Genomic DNA, 22980 nt, shown 5'->3' with positions numbered 1-22980 from the left:
AGCCACTGACATTACTAAAGAGTCAGTGGATCTGATACAGTATTAAATACAGGCTGCATCATGCAACAAAATTCACAACCACCACTGTACTCATTGTATTCCCTGCTTTAAGCACCAACTCAATATTTAATGCACACCTGTTAACGGGAAAGACACTGCTGTTGGCACTGACAGGGATACCTGGATTAATCTGGTATGATCCAGACCCTTAAAGAATGCACAGAATAGGTGAGCCAAATGTGTACATGATAATGCAATTCAGAGTGTCATAAATTTATGAATAATGTAGCACGAAAGCAAAAAAGAAGCATTCATTAATCTTAACAGGAAAAATGGAGGAAGATTTCATGGCAGGGTTAACTGGGACTCCTATGAAAAGTTTTCATTGTATTTCATTTTTTATTTTCATAATTTTTTAAAATTACAAAGGTGATATATGTTCATTATTAAAAAATCAAAAAATACAGATAAGCAAAAACCACAAATAAACCACTGTATTTTAATATATACCATTTAAAATTTTTATTTATTTATAAAAATAAGAACATATTTTACATTCTTTTCAGTAAGCAGCCTTCTTCAGGCAATAATATATTACAACCATCTTTCCATGTTATTTACTATACTTCTGCAACTGACTTTTATATTTAAAAGGTGCATATCACAAAAAGAGTATGCAGTAAAAGCATGTCTCCCTCCCACCCCACCCACATTATCTTATAGTTTTAAACAGAAGCAACCACTGTTACCAGCTTCTTGTGATGGTTCCGCAAGTAGTCTATGAATATATGAGCATATGTGTATATATTTCTCTTTTTAAATAAATGGCAGCAATGCACTCAGCTTTGTACCTTGCTTTTCTCCCCCTAGGCAGTACACTTATCATTGCCTTGTTCCTCCTAATGGCTGCAAAGTGTTCCATTATACAGATATATAATAACTTATTCATCTAGTACCCTTTGATGGACATTCAGAATATTTCCAACCTCTTGCTATTACAGTATTGCTAGACATAGCCTTAAAATGTAAACATGCACACATTTGTGAATAATATATCTGCAGAAAAATTGCTAGAAGTGGAGTTTTAAGGTCAAAGGATATGTATATTTTTAATTTCATAGATATTACCATAGTGTCCTCCATTCAGATGGTCCTAATTTCTACTCCTGCCAGCTACAAATGAGAATGCCTACCTATTCCCTACCTGTGGCTGCCCAGCGAGATACTATTTTCCATTCCCCTCCCTGACCACACACAGACAGGTGAGGTCACTTGTCTGGTAAATGGAACAAGGAATGTGAACAGAAATGTGTGTCATATCCAGGCCACAGAAACTGAGAAGAGAATATGCATTTTCCACCCTTTCTTTGCTTTTCTATCAGCTGGAAACAGAAGATTTCAAGGCCTTAGGGAAAGAGAGAGCCACATGATACAAGGAACCCAAGTTCCTGAATCACCATATAGAGAAAAACTGTCTATCAACCAGAAACATCCACATTGGACATTACATGAGGGAGAAATAAATTTCTGTTGTATTAAGCTGCTAAAATGTTGGTGTTTATTATAATATCTTGCTTTATGCTAACTAATATACCAAGACACCCCTTTTTATATAAAACACCAGATCCACAGTCCAGAGGAATACACTTGGGAAATGCTGCTTAAGTATTTCAATGTTAAGTATGAAAATGGCTATTAAGAAAGTATCCTTCATTTCCTGGATTACCAAGAGCTGTGTTTTGTTTCTTTTTTTTTAAATCAAGAATGGGTATTGATTATCAAATACCTTTACAATGTCTGTGGAAATGACCCTAAGATTTTTTCCTTTTACCTATTAGAGTGAGATATTGCATTAATATTTCCTAATATTGAAATAGCCTCACACTTCTAAAATAAATTGGGTTTACTTGGTTATGGTATTTTTATATGATATTGAATGCAAAAAATAACCAGAACAAAATAATATACTGGGAAATTCTTTAAACATGATTTATAAATTTTAAATTTCAATTAAGGAAGTAAAAGTAGAAGAGACCTTTCTGAAGAACAAATTTGCTATCTGGAAAAGCAAGTGAATGAGTTAACACACTATCCAGGGCAAAAATAAAAAGAAATGGAATTCCTGAATGAAAAAAAAAAAAAAAGGAAACAGAAGGCAGGCCTAGAAGGCCTAAGCGGAAATAAAAGAAGTTCCAGAGGGAGAGCAAAGACCATACTGGAGAAAGCAATAATCAAAACACAGTACAACAGAATTTAAAAAAAAAAAAAAAAACACACACACAATACAAGAAAACTACCCTCAGGAGGAGACTAGAGTTGTCAGAACAAAAGCAATCATTGAGTGCCAGGCAGGATAATTGAAAAAAGGCGTACATTTAGATATATCCTCATGAAATTTCTGAAGTTTAAGAATAAAGAAAAAATATAAGCTTTCAGAAAGAAAGAACAGGTTACTTACAAACGAATGAGCTCGAGGCTGGCAATGGGCACGGATAAGAACGTAGGCTCTGAAGTAAGACTACCTGGGTTCAAATCTTGGTGTGAACTTGGTCAAGTACTTAACTTCTTTGCACTTCTGTAAAACAGGGATGATGATAGTACTTAGCTTCTAAGGTTGGTTGGAAGCAGTATTTGAGATAACACATAGAAGGTCTGGCACATCATTTGAGTCACCCAATTCCTATCTGTTAACACTGAAAGCTATATCAGAGAGCCAAAACTCTGCACACTTTTGAGAGGACAAAAGCCTGCCCCCTCCCCAGAGCTTAATGTGTGGCACTAATGACCTGAAGAGGTGGCTGGACTAGCTCACCAGAATGCCTCTAGTGGTACCTGAGTTCCATGCTAGTGAGAAGTGAAATGATGGGCGGAAGGAATCTCACTGATGATTGTTTAATGTGAACAAGGCAATGACAACAGGTTTTTGGCCTAGAGCGAAGATTATCAGAGAAGAAAAAGTTGTAGGCTCTGTCAAAAGTAAATGGACTCACAGTGGAATCTCTTGAAGTCAGTGAGGACTCTCCTACAGTCTTACTGTTATTCAGGACTCTCCAAAAAGTGAAACAGTATGGGACTTGTGGCTGCCTGATTTGGGTGTCATAAAAAGTTATTTCATTCATTCGGCAAATTCTTTGAGCACACCTATGTGTCAGGAACTACACTGGGGATCTAACTGTAAACAAGACACACCAAGCCCCTTCCCTTAAAGAGTTTACATATATGGGGACTTCCCTGGTGGCACAGTAGTTAAGAATCCACCTGCCAATGCAGGGGACACGGGTTCAATCCCTGGTCTGGGAAGATCCCACATGCCGCAGGGCATCTAAGCCCGTGTGCCACAACTACTAAGTCTGAGCTCTAGAGCCTGCGAGCCACAACTACTGAGCCCATGCACCACAACTACTGAAGCCCACACACCTAGAGTCTTTGCTCCACAACAAAAGAAACCACCACAATGAGAAGCCTGCGCACCACAACGAAGAGCAGACCCCGCTCGTTGCAACTAGAGAAAGCCCACACGGAGCAACAAAGACCCAACAGGCCAAAAAAAATTTTTTTAATTAAAAAAAAAGAAGAAATAGAAAATATGAACAGACCAATCACAAATAATGAAATTGAAACTGAGATTAAAACTCTTCCAACAAACAAAAGTCCAGCACCAGATGGCTTCACAGGTGAATTCTATCAAACATTTAGAGAAGAGCTAACACCCATCTTTCTCAAACTCGTCCAAAAAATTGCAGATGAAGGAATAGTCCCAAACTCATTCTATGAGGCCACCATCACCCTGATACCAAAACCAGAGATACTACAAAAAAAGAAAATTACAGACCAATATCACTGATAAATATAGATGTAAAAATCCTCAACAAAATATTAGCAAACAGAATCCAACAACACAGTAAAAGGATCATACACCATGATCTAATGGGATTTATCCCATGGATGCAAGGATTCTTCAATATACGCAAATCAATCAATGTGCTACACCATATTAACAAATTGAAGAAGAAAAACCATATGATCATCTCAATAGATGCAGAAAAATCTTTTGACAAAATTCAACACCCATTTATGATAAAAACTCTCCAGGAAGTGGGCATAGAGGGAACCTACCTCAACATAATAAAGGCCATATATGACAAATCCACAGCAAACATCATTCTCAATGGTGAAAAACTGAAAGTATTTCCTCAAATAACAGGAAAAAGACAAGGATGTCCACTCTCACTACTATTATTCAACATAGTTTTGGAAGTCCTAGCCATGGCAATCAGAGAAGAAAAAGAAATAAAAGGAATACAAATTGGAAAAGAAGTAAAACTGTCACCGTTTGCAGATGACATGATACCATGCATAGAGAATCCTAAAGATGCCACCAGAAAACTACTAGAGCTAATCAATGAATGTGGTAAAGTTGCAGGATACAAAATTAATGCACAGAAATCTCTTGCATTCCTATACACTAACAACGAAGGATCAGAAAGAGAAATTAAGGAAACAATCCACTCACCATTGCAACAAAAAGAATAAAATGCCTAGGAATAAACCTACCTAAGGAGGTAAAAGACCTGTACTCAGAAAATTATAAGACACTGATGAAAGAAATCAAAGATGACACAAACAGATGGAGGGATATACCATGTTCTTGGATTAGAAGAATCAATATTGTGAAAATGACTATACTACCAAAGTAATCTACAGATTCAATGCAATCCCTATCAAATTACCAGTGGCATTTTTTACAGAACTAGAACAAAAAATCTTAAAATTTGTATGGAGACACAAAGGACCCCGAATAGCCAAAGCAGTCTTGAGAGAAAAAAAAAGGAGCTGGAGGAATCAGACTCCCTGACTTCAGACTATACTACAAAGCTACAGTAATCAAGACAATATGGTACTGGCACAAAAACAGAAATACAGATCAATGGAACAGGATAGAAAGCCCAGAGATAAACCCATGCACCTATGGTCAACTAATCTATGACAAAGGAGGCAAGGATATACAATGGAGAAAAGACAGTCTCTGCAATAAGTGGTGCTGGGAAAACTGGACAGTTACATGTCAAAGAAAGAAATTAGAACACTCCCTAACACCATACACAAAAATAAACTCAAAATGGAGTAAAGACCTAAACGTAAGACTGGACACTATACAGGAAAACATAGGGAGAACTCTCTTTGACATAAATCACAGCAAGATCTTTTTTGACCCATCTCCTAGAGTAATGGAAATAAAAACAAAAATAAACAAATGGGACCTAATGAAACTTCAAAGCTTTTGCACAGCAAAGGAAGCTATGAACAAAACGAAAAGTCAACCCTCAGAATGGGAGAAAATATTTGCAAACAAATCATCAGACAAAGGATTAATCTCCAAAATATATAAACAGCTCATGCAGCTCAATGTTAAAAAAACAAACAACCCAATCAAAAAATGGGCAGAAGACCTAAATAGACATTTCTCCAAAGAAGACATATAGATGGCCAAGAAGCACATGAAAAGCTGCTCAACATCACTAATCATTAGAGAAATGCAAATCAAAAGTACAATGAGGTATCACCTCACACCAGTTAGAATGGGCATCATAAGAAAATCTACAAACAACAAATGCTGGAGAGGGTGTGGAGAAAAGGGAACCCTCTTGCACTGTTGGTGGGAATGTAAATCGATACAGCCACTATGGAGAACAGTATGGAGGTTCCTTAAAAAACTAAAAATAGAATTACCATATGACCCAGCAATCCCACTACTGGGCATATACCCAGAGAAAACCGTAATTCAAAAAGACACATGCACCCCAATGTTCATTGCAGCACTATTTACAATAGCCAGGTCAGGGAAGCAACCTAAATGCCCATAGACAGAGAAATGGATGAAGAAGATGTGGTACCTATATACGATGGAATATTACCCAGCCATAAAAAGGAATGAAATTGTGTCATTTGCAGAGACGTGGATGGACCTAGAGACTGTCATACAGAGTGAAGTAAGTCAGAAAGAGAAAAGCATATATCGTATATTAACGCATATATGTGGTATCTAGAAAAATGGTACAGATGAACCAGTTTGCAGGGCAGAAATAGAGACACAGATGTAGAGAACAAACGTATGGACACCAAGGGGGGAAAGTGGCAGTGGCGGGATGAATTAGGAGATTGGGATTCACGTATATACACTAATATGTATAAAATAGATAACTAATAAGAACCTGCTGTATAAAATTTTTTTTTTGATTTAAGAAAAAGATATGAAAAAAAAACCCCACACTATTGTGGAGAAGGCAGCAGTGGCAGCAGCGACGGCAGCTCTGGAGATGCAGTCCCGGTCCTGGCTTCAACCCCAGCCCCGTCATGGTGGCACTCGCTGAGCTCCTGGCCGCCCTCCTGGCCACAGCCTCGGGCTACTTTGTCAGCATCGATGCACATGCCGAGGAGTGCTTCTTCGAGCGGGTCACCTTGGGCACCAAGATGGGCCTCATCTTCGAGGTGGCTGAGGGCAGCTTCCTGGACATCGACGTGTAGATTACAGGGCCTAATAGTAAACGAATTTATAAAGGAGACTGGGAGTCCAGTGGGAAATACACATTTGCTGCTCACATGGATGGAACATATAAGTTTTGTTTTAGCAGCAGAATGTCCAACGTGACTCCAAAGATAGTGATGTTCACCGTTGATATTGGGGAGGCCCCAAAAGGACAAGACATGGAAACAGAAGCTCACCAGAACAAGCTACAAGAAATGATTAATGAGCTCACAGTGGCAATGACAGCTGTAAAGCATGAACAGGAATACATGGAAGCTCGGGAGCGAATACACAGAGCAGTCAATGACAGCACAAACAGCAGAGTGGTCCTTTGGTCCTTCTTTGAAGCTCTTGTTCTAGTTGCCATGACATTGGGACGGATCTACTACCTGAAGAGATTTTTTGTAGTCTGGAAGGTTGTTTAAAAAGCCTTTTCCTGATGGTCCCAAACTCATAATTCACTGTTTACCAAACATCTTGGGCATAATAATGTCATTACTTTCTATGTTTTTATTTTCTGAACTGTACATTCACAGCTTATGTTTCTTTGTAATTAATAGATATTGGGGGGAAAACACTTTTTCAGGAAAATTATCGTGAAAATTTGACATTTGATTGGCATAATTTCGTATTTGAATTCTTCCTCCATTATACAGGTCCTTCCAGAACTCAGACGCTGTAAATTGAATATAGGTGTATAGTCCTTATTATATCTTCTTTCCTTTTGCTTTCATAATAAAATGCAGTTTGTTCAGGATAGTACTTTACTGATAGCACTTTACTAAAATGACTGCATTCTTGGGATCCCTAATCCTGCAGTTCAAGTCATTAAAGATTCATTTTGTTGAGTCCTTATGAGAAACAACAATCTGAATCTTGACATTTTCTGTCCAGCCAAAAATGGCAGAGCCCTGTGACTTAGAAGATGCTACCAGGTGGTATTTCCATACTTTGTCTACCTTGCTTTTGCTTTAAAGATAAGTCTTAAACCAACAACCTTTCCCCCCCCCGCTAAAGTTTTACTCTGAACCTTAGAACTCAGTCACCTCCAGTTAAAATTGTTGACACAAGCAGCTAATAACCATTTTTTGGTTTCTGCCTAACCGTGTAAGAAGTCTCTGTTAAAGCCAATTCTCTAGGTGTTTCAGCGAACGGTAGCTCTTTTTCTTTCTGTGCTGGCACATCCACTTCTCTACTCTTGGCACGTAGGAGGTATGCATTCAGTACTAGGAAAAATCTGGATTTCTGATGCCAAAGGGTTAAAGCCTCCTGGATTTCTTTGCAGTGATATACAGCCACCGTTTCATTTTGGATCAGTGGCATTTTGGTCACTGTTTAATTAGGGTACTGAACATCACTGTCAGTACCAGGGTTTTTGTTTTTGTTTTTCTTGGGTTTTTCTTTTCTTTTGAATTTTGTTTTGTATAAAACGAAATGACTTTCTCTGATGATGGGTTTAAAATTAAAGGAGCATCTAGTTTTGGTGTGGGGATGATCCAGAATTATGTTGTGACTGATGTGTATTAGTTACTTGTGCTTTTTTTTTTTTTTTGGATCTTTGCAAGGGGAAAACTACAAGTAATGAGCTTTATATAATTAATTTAAATTTGTTACAGGTTTTCATGTTCAGGATAAACAATTTTTCAACCTGGGGTGAAAATACCTGCAACAGTTTCAGGTGACTGTGTTTTACCTTAGGACAACTGTTGCATTCCAATTTGTGTGCGCATGTGTGTGAAAACATTTCAAAATTGAGTTAAAATATGTAAATTTAAAATTGGTTGTGTATCTAATCTGCCCCAGGTTCAGTAAATAAACAATTCTTTAAAAAAAAAAAGAGTTTACATATGGATCTTGACTTATATGACCCAAATGAGAATGCCCACGTAATGTAAGAAGCCTATCCTACTGATTTAAGCCATTACCAAAACATACACACACACCTTTTAGTCCAATTACACAAGAAACAAAAAAACCCAACTTTTAATATTGTTAATCATGAATAGTCAGATGTTACTTTAACTTAATTTAGTCCCTTTTTTTATAGTTCTGCAAATGCAAAGCTAGCATAACGATTTGGTGGAACTCTTGTGTTAATTAGTTCAATTCTAGTTACTAAGCACTTAGCACCAACCAGAAATATTTTAAATGTTCTTCTTTGTATACTAGCTAAAAATTCCCCAGCCCATTTGCCCACCTTCAGACAGAAGATTATTTCTTCAATCCAAAAGGAAGGTATTAAATTAAATGGCATACAATGAATATAGTGGGTTGAATTGGTGGTCCCTGAAAAGATAGATACATGTCCTAATGCCTGGAAACTGTGAATGTTACCTTATTTGAATAAAGAGTCTTTGCAGGTGTAATTAAAGATCTTGAGATGAGGAAATCATCCTGGCTTACTAGGTGGGTCCTAAATCCAATAACAGGTGGAGTATTAAAGTCAGTCCTTATAAGAATCAATCCTTATAAGAGTCCTTATAAGAGAAAGGCAAAGAGAGATTTGAGACAGACATAAGAGGAAAAGACACAGAATAGAGAAGGAGGAGGCTATGTGACCACAAAGGCAGAGACTGGAGTGAGGTGACCATAAGCCAAGGAGTGCCAACAGCCATCAGAAGGTGAAAGAGGCAAAGAATGAATTCTCCCCTAGAGCCTCCGGAGGGAGTGAAGCCCTGACAACACCTTGATTTCAGACTTCTGGCCTCCAGAACCATGAGAGAATAAATATCTGTTGTTTATGCCACCCAGTTTGTGGAAATTTGTTACAGCAACCATAGGAAGCTAATACAGTGAACAAAGGCATTCTGGTAAGGAATCATGGGTTGAAGTCCCACTCCTGTCATTCAGTCCCTATTTGCTCTTTAGTAAGTTGGTTAGCCTCTCTGAGCCTCCGTGACCTTATTTGTAAAAATGGGATAATCAAACCTGTGCTGCTATCCTCCAGGGTTCTGATAAGAATCAAATGAGATCATACAGATGAAAACATTCAGAATACTGTAAAATCCTTTACAAATATGAATTATTATTCTTATACTTTATCTGGAATTTAATGAGGTTTGGAGTCCAGGCTCTTTATTCAAGCCCACTTGCTGCAACCCTTTACACAAATCAGCACTTGTCTAATTTTAACAATGCCAACATTATATCAATTTCTAATATTAAATTTTATTTATAGAATTAAACTATCACTAATATACATAGTACCTCTTTAGTGCTAGGATTTAATGAAGAAGGTCTAATTACCACTAACCTTATCATCCATTTCACTTCCCTCCAGATATCTTCTACTACTGTCACACTAATTTAGAAAAGAGACCATCTAATTGGTTTATTGCCCCCATATACATTAACAAATCAGTTCTAACTGATTTGCCTTCAATAATATCTGTGAACTCACTTAACACAATCATAATTCTTTCTCTAGCTGACCTTAATTATTCCTTACTGAATTTTTCTTGGCTAAGAATGAATCATTAATAACCTCTTCCTCCTATTTTCTGGTTTTCCCCAATAGGTGGATCCTGATCTACTGCCAGACCTAGTTTCACCTTTCCTGAAATCAAGTATATTTATGAAGTATAACCATAAACTAAGGATATCGTTCCACAAGTTATGCACAAAAGTTTCATAACTCTATAATCTCACTTTATCCATGTACGAGTTTATATTTTCTAGAGAATTTTTCCATTTTTATTTCACAAGAAACATCATCAAACATATTCCAAACTATTGAGAGGCTAGTTCTACTGCAAGCTTCAAATTTCTTTCCTTCAGGGGACTTTCCTGGTGACGCAGTGGTTGAGAATCCACCTGGCAATGCATGGGACACGGGTTCGAGCCCTGGCCCAGGAAGATCCCACATGCCGCGGAGCAACTAAGCCCGTGCACCACAACTACTAAGCCTGCGCTCTAGAGCCTGCAAGCCACAACTACTGAGCCTGTATGCCACAACTACTGAACCCGTGCGCCACAACTACTGAAACCCGTGTGCTCTAGGGCCCATGCTCCGCCACAAGAGAAGCCACCGCAATGAGAAACCTGTGCACCGCAACAAAGAGTAGCCCCCGCTCGCTGCAACTAGAGAAAACCTGCATGCAGCAACAAAGACCCAACGCAACCAAAAAAAAAAAAAATTTCTTTCCTTCAGTGCAAGAGTTTGACATTAAAAATAAAGAAATAGTACTCTGATGATGCAGTCTTTATTTTCTTGTGCCATAATCATTCTTTTCTATATCAGAATTAAAAGATATTCAAATTTTCCTTAGATCTAACACAGAGTACCATAAACATTTTATTCTTTGAAATTTTGTCTCTTCAGAGTAACTTAAAAGAATTTTTCCCAAACAGAAGTTCAAAACAGTAAAAACTTGAATGGGCTTTTGAGATTTCTAAATGTAATAATCACTTGCAATTATTATTATCAATAACACACATCCTTAAGATGAGATGTCTTTCAAGAACGCATTAGGTGTCCCTACCAAGCCACTGAATTGTGGGCAGTAAGTTATTTTAATATACTTCACTACGTTTCCATAAGTAGAAGTTAAATCACTTCTAAGATGTAAATTAAACACTTGGTTCTCAGGATCACCACTAAAAATTTCAAATCAGAAGTTACACTTAGGAAATCCACAACCATTATTTTGTATAAATACAGATGAATACTACTCTATGGCATTATCCATAACTTTAAATATAGGCTTTACCCGCCTACAAATGGGTTTATAAAGGTACCTACTATAGCACCTCAGATCAATAAGAAATTTAGTAACAATGGTTTCCTAACTCTCTGGTCTCTAAATGACCTACATAAAAGTAAACTGTGAACCTCTTCCAACAACTGTTAGCCTCTACATTTTTCAGACAATCGGATCCCACATGAGACTGCCAAAATACTACTTATTCTGTGAAATGTACTAATCCTCCTGATCAGGAAAACTGGAACTAACGACCTTCATTAAGAATTTTAACTCTGGATTCTCAGAGTACTTCTTAAGAAACAAAAAACATCCTATGAAGCCATCCATTCCCCAGTCACCCATCTTAGCAACCAAGTGTAGAACCTGGCTCCTCGCCACTAGAGGGGGGTGTTTCTTCTATTGGTTTCTCTTTCCCCTAATTTGGCTTACCAGAATTTCTGGTTCAACTAGAAATAAGCCTCAGGATCAACATCCTGACCTTTATTTCCCCTTCATACTGTGTGGCCCTTTCTTTTTATTTCAGGCTGTAAGCTACCACTAAAATATCAACTTCAAACCCTGATTACCTGTACAATTATGTCCCATGTCATATTTCATTGCCTTTTTACAAACAAACAAGATACACAGAGCTAATTCTAGAGACTTTGACATTAGTTCATCTGAAAAAAATCAGAAAATGCAACCAACCTTGCTTATTCTTTTTCAGGAAAAAGGCTTTTTTTCATTTTCCATGTTCACATTATTTCATTTGAATCACAACAAAACTACAGAAAAGAATTGAACAATTAGTAACAAATTCCAAAGAAGAAACTTTATGTCTTTAAGTGACTTGCCCAAGATTTCAGGTAGCAAAGAGTGAAGCCATAATGAAGACTCAAGTGCCCTGACCCCTAGACATTTCTGGTGCTACCTGTTCTATGCCATGAGTAAAAGGCACTAGATGAGAAAATGGACTGAGGACTGACCTACTCTTACTTTTGCCATACCAGTCTAGAGCAAACAGCTGTGTGACTACTTAACTCACTATTATTTCTGGCAAAGATTATAAACGTCTTAGACTAGCCCCCACTGGCCATAAAGTCACAAAGTGAGACAGGAGTAGATGAGAGAGATAAAGGAAAAGAGAGGCTCAGGGGAGAAGGAAGAGATGAAAGTAAATCTATTAAACAATTTTGAGGCCAGGCATAAGATGCTAAGTATACAAGAAGAGGGACCAAGACGCATCGAGGAATCAGAATCAGAATCAGGAAAAGAACAAATGAATGACAAAAAGAAGCAGTCACACCACCAGATATTCAAATGATCCAAAAGGCTCCAGAAGAGGGACTTCTCTGGTGGTCCAGTGGTTAAGACTCCATGCTCCCAGTGCAGGGGCCCAGGTTTGATCCCTGGTCAGGTAACTAGAGCCCACATGCCACAACTAAGAGCCCGCATGCTGCAACTAAAGATCCTGCATGTGGCAACGAAGATCCCGTGTGCTGCAACTAGGACTTGGTACAGCCAAATAAATAAAATAAATAAATTTTTTTTAAAAAAGGCTCCAGAAGAGATGATGGCAGCTGGCTGATTCCTTGCTGCTTTCTGTGAAGAATGCTGGTTCTTCTGTGAAGAACCTCTAAGGGTAGAGGCCCTTAGAGAAGACTGAGACAAGAATTGGCCAGTTAAAATCTGCACCCACTTTCTGAAACCATAAGACAGGGGAGGGAAGAGCCCCAATAAAAGGAAATCCATCAAAACAAAATCAAAACCGTTTGACATGAATCTGCTTGGGACAAAGTGAGTATACCACTCAGAATGCTTTTGGCTGCAAGTGACAAAATCCCAGATCATGCTGGCTTACACAGTAAGGAACTGTATTATCTCACAGACCTGGAAGTTCAGAGGTAACGCAGACCAAGTACAATAGAATCAGCAGTTCAGTAAGGTCATCAAGAGCTCAGGTTTCCTCTCTCTGTTCTGCCATCTTCTAGATCAGCTTCCTCCAAAGCTAGTTTCTCTCATTACCCTAAGATATCTTGAGCAGTTCTAGCTATCATATTCAGACATAACAGCATCAGAGGAAGAAGAGGCACCATCTCTTTCTTTTATCTCTTTTTAGGGTCAAGAAAACCTTTCTCAGAAGCACCCCGGCCCTCCTTCAGGCTTCCCTTCACATCTCATTGGCCAAAATAGGTTACAGGCCATTCCTAACCCTTCATTAGCAGAGGAAATGGGATTAACCATGACTGTTTAGACTCATCATCTAGGGTGGAATTAATGCTGGGTAGTCAATCACTATCACCATACCATGGGCAAGTTATAATGATGAGTATTATTGTGGCATTGTTTTCACTCCATAACAAACCTATAATTTATTATGTTGCTTCCAAGATCTTAACGATGAGGCATGTGCTTTGCCCGAAATTCAGATAATTACTCTTTGCTCACATTCCATATCTGACATCATAAACTTTTCTATCAGTTAGAAAACATTTTATTACAATTTTCTTGGTCAATCCACTATTTAAAAAAAAAAAAAAAACTTTAATGCAATATTTTAGAGCAAGAATGGTAAATAGGTTTGTCACAGCAACTGCAGTAGCTACAGCTACTTAGAATCCCATTTCAAGAAAGATCCAAAGATGAGTTTGGACCCAATAAGTAATAGTGCCATGACTGATTAGTGATGTCTACCATGTACTCAAGTTTGCGCACAACACATAGCACATATCTGCCAACCCTGATTTAGAGAAAATCTATTTAAATAATTTCCCTCCAATGACAATGGATCTCTCTGCCTTATTTTTATTTTAGTCAGGAGCCAATCTAATTCCTACCCTCTCTTTATTATTCTCATCTAATTTATATATTTATACACATAATATACATCAAGCATGAACTCCAAAAATTATTTTATAGATAATCAGAGCGTTCCACAGGGACCCTTTTGTAAATACATAGAAAGGGTTGGCAGAATGGCTTAATTTACAAACTGTCTCACTTAAATAAAGCAGGGGGGGTATCTTTGGGGCCCAGGCTAGTTGTGGATCTCAGCAGGCTTCAGGGACAGAAGGAAAAAGAGAATGGCAATCTATTCCCAATTAAAGTGGACTGGCCCACAGTTGCAGGTCAAAAGGCAGAAAGGAACCAAAGCCTAAACCTGGACAAAGGTGACTAATCAATCATTGGAGAATGCTTAAATAATGGCAGATTATAAACAGTATGCAGAGTTTATGTGTATAAAATGCATTTGAAAAGATAGGAAAGGACAACATTGGTTATTCTTGGGTAAATTAATTTATGGCTTTTTTTTCCTTTTGTCCTTCTACTCATCTACATTTTTTCTGAGTGTCCTGTACTGCACATACACTGCCTTTTTAATGAGGGGGAAAAAAACCAATAATGGAAACATGTTTTTATCTTATCCCTCGATGTTTTGGTTGTTCCAATTAACCTCTTATTGCCTTGTAGTTAAGATCGAGTTTGTCCAACTATGCTATTGTTGGGCAGCTAGGTTGTCTTAACCTTTTGGTATCACAAGCAACAAAGTGCTCTTGTAGTTGAAAATTAATTTGAAATATAAAAGAAGGAAATTAGAAAAATCTCTAGAAAATGGACCAAAAGTGTTTAAACACCCCATAATATACTAAAAGTATCACTACTCAAAAATTAATAACTTAGGATATTCACACCAAATAATTGTTTTAACCAAATTGTCCAGTTGACCAGTTTACTTTCAACTAAATTATATTTGGACAAAATTGATTTTGGCCAAAATAACTTTAAGTCAAATTGGTATGGGACAGAGTATACTACCAGCATCAGAGGAAAGTCTAAATGCAGAGATAAGAAATAGCCACACACACCCCCCAAAAAGGTTCAATAATAAGGAACTGGCAAGTCTGAAAGAGAAACATCACCTGGGGCAATGTTTCAAAGTAGAAGGAAGTGTTTATCAAAAAGCTATAAAACTAGTCCAAGTAGCTTAGAAAGTGCTAGTAAGGATATCAAGTAAATTCACTTTCAGCTGCCTGCTTGGACACTCTCCCCTAGGTAGAACAATGCTGGGTTTTCCCCAGGTTCCCTAGATGAAAAAACTTAATCTGTTTGGAGTTCAAATTGAGGATGTATGTTCCCCAAATCATTCATCCACAATCACTTTCCCAGTAAATGAGGTTCTGGAACTGGTCACTGCATGATGGGGAATCCAAACCACTTCTTGGGCATATTATGGTTCCCTATCCCAAATTATAGAGGGTAATATCCCATATTGTCAGACAAGCAGAGGTAGCAGATGATGTGAATTTGCACAGAAAGAAGCAATCTGAACTGGGTTGCCTCAGGAGTAGAAGACCCAGGTAGTGGGTTTCAGCTTCTAGAATAGCTGGGTAGCATGGCCAGAGAGAGTTAGAAGACATCTCTGGCTTGAACATTCTTCGAAGGAACCTGATTACAGTTAAGATTTCTTTTTCGCCCATTATTGCTCCATGGAAAATCCTGGAGAGCTTTCTAAGTAGCCTGTATTCATTCAAATAATAACTGGCTGTCAGGCTGCTGGTGTTGCTGAGGTAAGCAGAGAGGTAGCAGGGTAGAAGGCAAAGACATCTATGCCATTAAAGAAGGCATTCTATAGGAAGGAAAACAGAGAACTGCATTTATATTCAGTCACAGCAAAGTAGGTGTGAAAAAACAAGGTAGATGAATCAATTTGTTTCTAGGAAAAAGCGAAACAATGTAGAGAGGGACTATTCACAAATGGTGTTGGGGCAACTGAGTAGCCATTTGGAAAATAATTAATTTGGACCTATGTCTCATACCATACACTAAGAAAAATGCATCAAAAAACTTAAGTGTAAAATAGAAGCCATAAAAGTAGTAGTAGAAGACAATATGAGAGAATTCTTTTATAACCTTGTAGTGGGGCAGGCTTTTCTAACTATGACACAAAACCCAAAAGTCATAAAAGAGAAAACTGACAAATTCAACTACATTTTAGGAAAAATCTACATGGCAAAACACTACAAGCAAAGACAAATGACAAACTGGGGTCAGGGGGGATGATGCAACTCATTTTACAGAGGGCAAACCTCCGTATTATAAACATCAGCTACAAGTTGATTTTCAAATGACCACCCCCCCAAAAGAAGAAAAGAATATAAGCGATACTTCACAGAAAAGGAAATACAAATGGCTTTTAAACATATGAAAAAATATTCAAACTCACTCTTTAAAAGAAATAAAAATTAAAACCACACTAAGATAACAATTTTCACCCACTGGATTGGAAAAAATCCAAAAGTTCAATAACACATTTTGTTGGCAAGAACACGGGTAGTCAGGCACTATTATACATTTCTGGTGGGGGTATAAATTATACAGCCTCTATGAAGGGCAATTTGGTAGTACCTATAAAACCACCATGAGATACACTCTTTGACCAGCAATTCCACTTTTAGGAATTTACCCTACAAATATATTTGTACAAGTGTGAAATAATCTATGTAACAAAAGTATTTACTGCAGCATTGTTTCTAATAGCAAAAGATTGAAAATTTCCCAAATATCCATCAATATGGTACTGATTAAATAAATGATGCTATAGCCACACAATGATGTGGAAGTGATCTCCAAGACATAGTGTTAAAGTGAAATACACCTCATATATTTTTCCACTGTTATGGAAAAAACACCAAGATACACTGTTGAGTGAAAAAGGCAGAATGGAAGCATAAGCTTCAATTTGTATAAAAAAGGAAAGGAAAACAGAATTTATATTTGTATTGGCTTGGATATGCATTTTAAAACTCTAGGAGGATAGGAACTGAGTAGATGGTGGACAGGAGTGGAAGGGAAACTTTTTTATTTCTGAACATTTTGTTGTTTGAGTCATGTGAATGCATTACCTTTTCAAAAGTTAAATCTTAAGATTTAATACATTAAATGTTTAGAAAATATAATTTGAGTTCCTAGATAATATTCTACATTTATGCCCCTCAGTCTATGGGTGATAGATGGTAGACAAGTGACAAGAGGCCTTGAACTGTAAAGCAAAGTGAGGGTTACAGTAGGAAATCTTATGACTAGAAGTGAAGAACTTACCAATGAACAGGTTATACAGACCCAGGGTAGAGACAGTAAAGAAAAGAGGGAAGGACACCATCTTGTGAAAGTATCGGAGCAAAAGTGCCACATCGAAATAAAGAGATAAGCCAGAGATTAACTCTTGAGGGGGTTCAGGATCAAAAGGTGATATAATTCCTTAGGATACTTGAATTCGTTAGTTCAAACACAGATGTCACAGAGTGCTGTGACTCAGGGGTACTGCCCTCAATATGGACAACTAGATGTGTCTGTAGTCTAGCCGCAATGGAGGGACAGGCGTTTCAGAAGCAGCAGCACAGTGATGTACAGCAGGTCTTCTCTGCTGCTCTCTCATGCTGAACCCCTGAGTGAAACTCTCTCAGAAAAGTTAATAAGGCCACAAGGCTGGTTATGATAAAGAAAATAGAATATTTTGAATAAAGCTTCTTGAAAACTGCTTTCATTCATTCATCAAATGTTTACAGAGCACCTACTCTGTGCCAAGAACTGCTCCGTGGGCTCAGTAAATTCATCCCCCAAAATAAATATGTCCAAGATAATTTAAACAAAAAGGCATTTTAAAAGATTCTGAGGTAAATAGAAGCTTCTCACACACAAAAAATTTAAATATAAAAAGTCACTAGGGGGCTTCCCTGGTGGCGCAGTGGCTGAGAATCTGCCTGCCAATGCAGGGGACGCGGGTTCGAGCCCTGGTCTGGGAGGATCCTGCATGCCGCGGAGCGACTGGGCCCGTGAGCCACAATTCCTGAGCCTGCGCGTCTGGAGCCTGTGCTCCGCAACAGGAGAGGCCGCGATAGTGACAGGCCCGCGCACCGCAATGAAGAGTGGCCCCCGCTTGCCGCAACTGGAGAAAGCCCTCGCACAGAAACGAAGACCCAACACAGCCATAAATAAATAAATAAACAAACAAACAAACAAACAAAACAAAAAAACACCAAAAAGTCACTAAAAAGTTAACTGGCAACTATAAAGTGCCATGAAACTATGGTAAATGGATTTCAAATTGTATACAGGTTACCCTGTTGTTTTAAAAAAGTGAAATTAATGACTTAACATATGAATTTAAAATAAGATAATCATTTTCAGAAATTAGAAATGAGTAAAATTTAATAATTTTACTAAACTTAAAAAGTATCAATATAAATCTTTAAAATATGGCTTTCTATTCTCATCACTACAATTGATAAAACAGGAAAACATAACTGGAAAAGAGAACTAATTCAGAATAGATATCAGGGAAGAATTTTTCCAGTAGTGAACTATAAACATGAGTAACAAATAATGAAAAACATATTATGGCAAAAAATTAGAATCAGTTATAATTACATGATCTAAGTAAGTAAGAAACCAGATACCTAACTATGTAGAAGAGGCATTTGAAAAGTAGCCCTAAATTAATGGACAAACCATGTTTTTACTATCCAAACCTAACTCAGATAATACATAAATCTGCAATGTGTTAAGATTCGGGTATTTCCCAATGCCTATAAAGTCAGCTCTTATTTATCCATAAAAATGTATCCAACAGCAAACCAGCAAGTTTGCAAACAGAATTTATTGTATTCTTCCTGTTTGATTTGCTAACATTTTTCCAACTTAATACCTACTTGGTACTTCCCTTTTGACCTGCCTTCTCAATATTTCACTTTCTCTATTTATACTCCAAAAGGAGATGTAAAGACTTACAAGCCCACCATCACCAGTCCTTTTCTAGGAAAAAGCAAAAAGGACAGTTCTGCCTCAGCTGCTACATTTAAGAAGAAATGATTCATGCTTAGCATGCAGTGAGAATCAGAAAAGAACAGGAGGAGCGAACAACAGTATCCATTCCAATGAAAGTTTATTAATTTGTATGAAGTCAGTTTGTGACTCATCCATATTCAAATGAATGAACAAAAACAAATTCCAAAGCTAAATATAAAATGACTTTTGGACTACCCAGGTTTCTGCTTGTTTCCACTTTATGGACAAGACAAGGCTGTGATGCTGGCAACACATAAACACTCTCAGGCCACCAAGATCCCACTCAGTGGCTACAGTTATTTATCAAGCAGGCCAAAGAAGTTTAATATAATATTACTACGAATATTACTACTATTTGTACAGTATACAAAAGAGTTACTGAGCCTCCTGACTTCAGCAATCCAGTAGTGACAGGAGACCAGGCCAGAGCTGACTCATGATTTACAACATTTAACCAGCCTTAAAAAGCATTCAACTTTAGAACCTGAAAGATCCTTAAAGATCATATAGTCAGCCCAACATTATCCTTTTACAGATAACGATATTTAGGCCCCCGCAAAAGATTAATTAACTTACCCAAGGTTGGGCAGCTTCATGGCAGCAAAACCAGCCCCAGGCCTCTGAGAAGCAATCTAGTGCTTTCTGTAAAATACAGCATCCCACTCCTGGAGAATATGCTGAAGGAACTGATCTTGTACACATGAGGCAATTTTTTTTTTTTTTCAGAGTTGGGTGATAGGAAAGGGCTATGTAGTTATATGTGGAGAGATATTTACTTGCTCCATCAACCCTAGCTAAAATGCAGATCTTATTTCATAGGCATAAATAATATCCTGAATTTATTTATCACACATGCGTAATAACTTTTCTCTCCCAAATCACTGTGGCCTTCCAGAGTTTACCAACGACTGGGGAAAACATGACTAAGAAATAAACTATCTTTTTAACCAGATTGCAAGCCTGTCCTGTTATTTACTAATGGATAGAAAAATATTATTTAATGAGATTAAAAAATAATATTAGCGCTTATACTATTAAGTAATCTTTCCCTCTCTGGTTTTTACTCTTTTCTAAAATTTTCTGTAACATAGAAAGTCTTTCCTGATCTATTATTTACTTTTTCCTTGTTAAATATTAATATTCTAATTCACATGAGCCTCTTTCTAAAACTTCTAAGAAATCATAATTCCAAAATCTCTTTGCCTAGTTTACTTCTGCATATACGTAGTGTCATACAAATCTATTTAAACATATCTTAGAAAAGATAAGAAACTCAAGAATTTATATGTTTAACTGGTTATACATAGGTGCCATGGTTCTCAATTTTTTAAACCTTAAGAAATTTTCCCAAAAGAAGTTGATATTAACATTTCCTAGCCTACAGCATCCCATTCTTCATTGAGAGGAAGCAGCATAAGAGAAAGTACACAAAGAGGGGGAAAGACTGTAGAACAGTCAAACGAAAAGTCTGTCAGGGAAAAAAAAAAATCATAGCAAATCTTCCTACACGACTATAATAGGTACAAGCCAAGCTGCAATTTCCTTGTATCACCATGTGGCTGTCTGGGCTTGTGGTGGGCACTATACTCAAATCAGGAGTGTTAAGTTGAGGTAAAGAAAACAACTAATGTATGATATCATTTTGTCCATTCATGTCAAGAATATCCTAATCCATATAACTGGTTACTTATATTATGGCTGCTCTCTCTTCATATTCAAATTTAGATGGGGAAATATTTTATGGATATTTACTATCTCTGTTAAACTTAGGTGCCACAGAAATTACAAAGATATATGAGACATGCTTTTGAAGCTTACAGTTCAACAGGGCAATAAGCTATGGACACAAGAGCACAAAAAGAAGGCAGTAAAATAAGAACTTTATGAAAGACTAAAGCACAATCTGAGTTCATTTCTTGAACTAGTTTTAGAGGAAGGGTAAGATTTCAATAAGCAGAGAAGAAGGGAACGCCATAAAAAGGAAAACTATGAACAAATGTGGAAGGGTAAAAGGATGTCTGAAGAAAAGTGAGGATAACAGTTTGACTAGGATAGGAAAATTCTGTGGAAATAAAGAGGCCAGGATGTGGAGGCTTTGGGGTTTTATTTTGGAGACATATCCAGCTGCTGAAGACTTTTGAGCCCAGGAGTGACATAACAAAAGCCGTATTTTAGGAAGAATAATCTGGCAATGATAGAAGTGATAAGGAAGGGATGGTATGCAGGTAGATCAGACAGAAAACTACTACCATTGTCCCATGTTCCTGAGCCCAGTAATTTAAGTGTATAAGTCAATGTCAGCCCAAGCTACCAAATTTTATATACATATCTTAAATGTAGTATAGAACTTCTATAGTGATTCAGGAAAACATGGACTTACACACAAGTCTTTTAATTTTCTCTCTTATCTTCACCTTAGGTAACAACTTCTGGCTTGGAATTTTCATTTCACCTTTCCTCACCCAATTTTTGTATCAGCAAGACTCATCATCATTCTTTACATATTAGCAAAATCAACAAGATTTACATGTCAGTGATTAATCAGAAGAGTCTTTAAAGCAATTCTAAATCCCATTTTGTTAAAGTAACTGCTTTATATCATACACAATAAATTTCCCCAAAATTTCATTATTTTATTTTCCAAGAGAAAAAGCACTTTCTTTCTTGCAGACAGACTACACCTACAAAACCAAAACAAAATGAAAGATAATTATCCAATGAATCTGTAATAGTTACTTCATAGAAAGAATTTTTAACAGATTGGCTGCCATAAGTATCATGAAAGCAGAAACTAACTGCTTTCTTTGCTTTGGGTGTAAACTAGGCCACACATGAATGTCCCTCTTCTAGAAAAAGGACCAAACCAGGTTAAGTTTTCCACATTTCACAGACTAAGATAGTCTTATTCTATTTGATTTCCCAAAAGAAGAGATTTAATTATAAAGTATTGTTTCATTTAATAAAAAAGTCATCAAAAAGGTATTTTATATTACTGAAATGGTCATATTACATAAGCCTTACAGAAAATTATGCCTGACTTTTAGTAAATCAGACTTTTGAAACAGTATAGAACAATAGATATTAATTTGAAAAAGAGAACGATTCACTTGGTTTGAGGTCACCTAAAGAACTGCATATGACTACAGCCCTAGGTTTAAGCAAAGGATGGTGTCCCAGTTTGTAAGAGAGCCTTGTCTCTGCTTCCATGACTTTCCATTTGAGTGCAAAAATGTTGCCACTTATCAGTGACCACTGGAACCTCTCCAACAGTCAGTCCAGCTTCCTACCCAGCGGAGCACTAAGCCAGCTGATTGGTTCAGTGCAATCAGACAACAGCCCTCAGCCTCACAGTAGTCAAGGAACAAAGATTGGTGACCCGATACTCAGGAAGAAAAGGACGTAAAAGGCAGAGGAAGGGAAAAAGGGGCGAGGGAAGCATATAACCAACATAAACGTCCAGAAAGTCACATTCACTCAAGAGTCAAAGGGAGAACTGCTTTACCTGGAGATATTCAGACAGGGATGGAATTTTTTTTTTTAATTTAAGATAAATAAGACCACCGGTTTGAAACGGTCACTGAGGAAACCCAATTCATATAAACAAACTTAGCTAGAAGCTTTATAAGTACCTTCAGTGGGCAAGGATCTTTTACATATTAACATTTAAAAATGTAGTTTACTCAACAAATTCACTGAAAGATGTCTTGTTTCCTAAAAACTGTACCTAATAACTGTTCTTTTCAGTGATTCCAGTTCTGCACGCGATTTCAAATTGAAGGGGGAATGGGTGGGGTGCAGAAGATAAGAAATTTTTACAGCATGGAAATAAAAGTATTTTTAAACCTTCTTGGGGGTGAAAAGTTAGGCAAGAAGTAATACGTGGAAACTGTCAAGTGCTTCTATACACATCCACCCACCAGATACCAT

At 37.3% G+C, this 22980-nt stretch overlaps 1 long non-coding RNA gene and 1 pseudogene across 4 annotated transcripts in view; one reads left to right on the top strand and one right to left on the bottom strand.

The window, feature by feature from the left end:
• LOC309663976 overlaps positions 1–22980 on the bottom strand; it is a 307408-nt gene that overhangs the window by 283815 nt on the left and 613 nt on the right. For 2 of the 3 annotated variants that reach the window (XR_014265525.1, XR_014265526.1), the window contains exon 2: positions 2459–2575. This is a non-coding gene — a long non-coding RNA (uncharacterized lncRNA). Of the gene's footprint in view, positions 1–2458; positions 2576–11916; positions 21735–22980 lie in introns of all 3 variants that reach the window. The other variant, XR_014265527.1, reaches the window with a different exon arrangement.
• Positions 6365–11924, top strand: LOC309663969 (transmembrane emp24 domain-containing protein 2 pseudogene; annotated as a pseudogene). The gene has a single exon. The product of its transcript is annotated as a transmembrane emp24 domain-containing protein 2 pseudogene (transcript).

The sequence above is a fragment of the Balaenoptera physalus genome, assembly GCF_965194825.1.
Source record: "Balaenoptera physalus genome assembly, chromosome: 7".
NCBI classification, from domain to species: Eukaryota; Metazoa; Chordata; class Mammalia; order Artiodactyla; family Balaenopteridae; genus Balaenoptera; species Balaenoptera physalus.
Note: the sequence above shows the minus strand (reverse complement) of the source record. Positions and strands in the feature narration are given on the sequence as shown.